At 55.9% G+C, this 2,500-nt stretch overlaps 1 pseudogene; it reads left to right on the top strand.

The window, feature by feature from the left end:
- The window catches only part of LOC143263333 (large subunit ribosomal RNA), a 7,676-nt pseudogene that overhangs the window by 2,010 nt on the left and 3,166 nt on the right, over positions 1–2,500 (top strand).

Below are 2,500 nucleotides of genomic sequence, written 5' to 3'. Positions count from 1 at the left end.
CTAAGACGTTAAACACTTGTAAAAAAAAACGCAGCTATTTTATTATTTTTTTTATTATTATATAAATCGCAGCATATTTTGTTATTATATACATGCACAAAAAACACCCATTGGGCGAAAGGGAATCCGGTTTCTATTCCGGAACCCGGCAGCGGAACCGCATACCATTCGGGCCCTCGTAAGAGTGTTCGTCGGGGTAACCCAAAATGACCTGGAGACGCCGTCGGGAGATCCGGGGAGAGTTTTCTTTTCTGTATAAGCGTTCGAGTTCCCTGGAAACCTCTAGCAGGGAGATAGGGTTTGGAACGCGAAGAGCACCGCAGTTGCGGCGGTGTCCGGATCATCCCCTCGGACCTTGAAAATCCAGGAGAGGGCCACGTGGAGGTGTCGCGCCGGTTCGTACCCATATCCGCAGCAGGTCTCCAAGGTAAAGAGCCTCTAGTCGATAGATTAATGTAGGTAAGGGAAGTCGGCAAATTGGATCCGTAACTTCGGGATAAGGATTGGCTCTGAGGAGCGGGGCGTGTCGGGCTTGGTCGGGAAGCGGGTCTGGCTGACGTGCCGGGCCTGGGCGAGGTGAACGGCTCTCGTGGCTGGGATCCGAGCTCGGTCCCGTGCCTTGGCCTCCCGCGGATCTTCCTTGCTGCGAGGCTTCCGTGGCGTTTCCCATCGGTGCGGTCGTCCTCTTCGGCCGCCATTCAACGCTCAGCTCAGAACTGGCACGGACTAGGGGAATCCGACTGTCTAATTAAAACAAAGCATTGCGATGGCCCCCACGGGTGTTGACGCAATGTGATTTCTGCCCAGTGCTCTGAATGTCAACGTGAAGAAATTCAAAAAAGCGCGGGTAAACGGCGGGAGTAACTATGACTCTCTTAAGGTAGCCAAATGCCTCGTCATCTAATTAGTGACGCGCATGAATGGATTAACGAGATTCCCATCTGTCCCTATCTACTATCGCCCAGAAGCGGCTAGACGTCCTGCTATTGCAGGAGGCATACGTCAGCCAACTGGGCGCGCGATATAAAATTAGCGGTCTAGGGTCCGGAGTGAGGTTGGCAGCAGCCGAACCACAACCCCCGTGGGCGGCTGTTGCGGTCTGCAACCCCAACTTCGATATGGTCTTCGTCTCGCAGCTCAGCAACTCCCACTGCGTCTGTGCGGAAGTGCTAGCACCCGGCTTTTCATTTTACGCGGTGTCGTGCTATTTTCAGCACAGCGACGAAATTGAAAAGCACCTCAGCCACCTCGAGAAGGTGTTCTGCGCACTGAGGGGGGAGAGACTCATAGTTTCTACAGACGCTAACGCGCAATCCTCGCTCTGGAGCCCCCGGGGCACAGACGAGAAAGGAGCTCAATTCGAGACTCTGATTGCGGCGTTTAGCATGGACGTTGTGAACGACGCAGCTCAGCCACCTACCTTCTGGACGCCAACGGGGTCGTCATACATCGACGTAACCCTGGCGTCGCCTTCCATGTCTCCGTTCATCAGGAGCTGGAACGTAAGGTGTGCGTGGACGACCAGCGACCACAACGCCGTTGACATCAGGCTGCGGGCACCCAGAGCCGCGACGGGGAATCGCGGAGCCGCGAACTCTCGGTTCGACACTCGTCGAGCCGACTGGGAGCGATTCTCCGAGACCCTGTCCGATCTCTCACGATCGAGGCTCGAAGTCCTGAGCCTGGAGTCAGCGGAGGATACGATAGGAATGGCAGAAACGCTCACAGACATCATACAAGATGCCTGCACCGCGTCAATGCCGAGAAAGCGTAGATTTAGGAAGTCCAATCCGTGGTGGACTAAAGAACTGACAGTCATGAAGAAGGCTGTCTACCGACGGAGACGTGCCTTCCAGAGGGAAAGAGATGAGTCCTCACGCCTCCAAAAACTGCTGGAGTACCGCACTTCGTTGCGGAACTACAGCAGAGAGGTGAAGAGGGCGAAACTCGAAAGTTGGCGAAACTTTGTATCGTCGTACGGGAACACGGAGCCTTGGGGCATCGTGTACAAGCTGCAAGCGAACAAGCTCCGTGTCGAGAGGGTGATCAGCACCCTCCGGCGAGGCAACGAAAACACCACGAGCGCGATAGAGACCGCCAACACGCTTCTGGAAGCACACGTCCCGGACGACCGGCCGGAAGATGACACGCCCGAGCAGCGAGATACTAGAGAGAACGCGCGAGTCGCGTCAAACACCGCGGACGCCTCTCCGTTTTCACCGGACGAGGTCGCGGGAGCGATTCGCACGTTCAGAAACGACAAGGCACCAGGACCGGACCTTATCGAGGTCCGAGTGCTGAAGGCCGCCGCGAAAATAGTGTTAGGACAATTAGTTCGCCTCTTCAACGGGTGCCTTCGTTGGGGCGTCTTTCCCCCCACCTGGAAGGAGGGCTCCCTCAGAGTGCTCCTGAAGGGAGAGGGCAAGGACGTGAAGGACCCGAAGTCCTACCGACCGATCTGTCTCCTCTCCGTCGTAGGGAAAACCTTCGAGAAGCTCCT

Source organism: Megalopta genalis, unplaced genomic scaffold (assembly GCF_051020955.1).
Source record: "Megalopta genalis isolate 19385.01 unplaced genomic scaffold, iyMegGena1_principal scaffold0467, whole genome shotgun sequence".
Lineage (NCBI taxonomy): Eukaryota > Metazoa > Arthropoda > Insecta > Hymenoptera > Halictidae > Megalopta > Megalopta genalis.
Note: the sequence above shows the minus strand (reverse complement) of the source record. Positions and strands in the feature narration are given on the sequence as shown.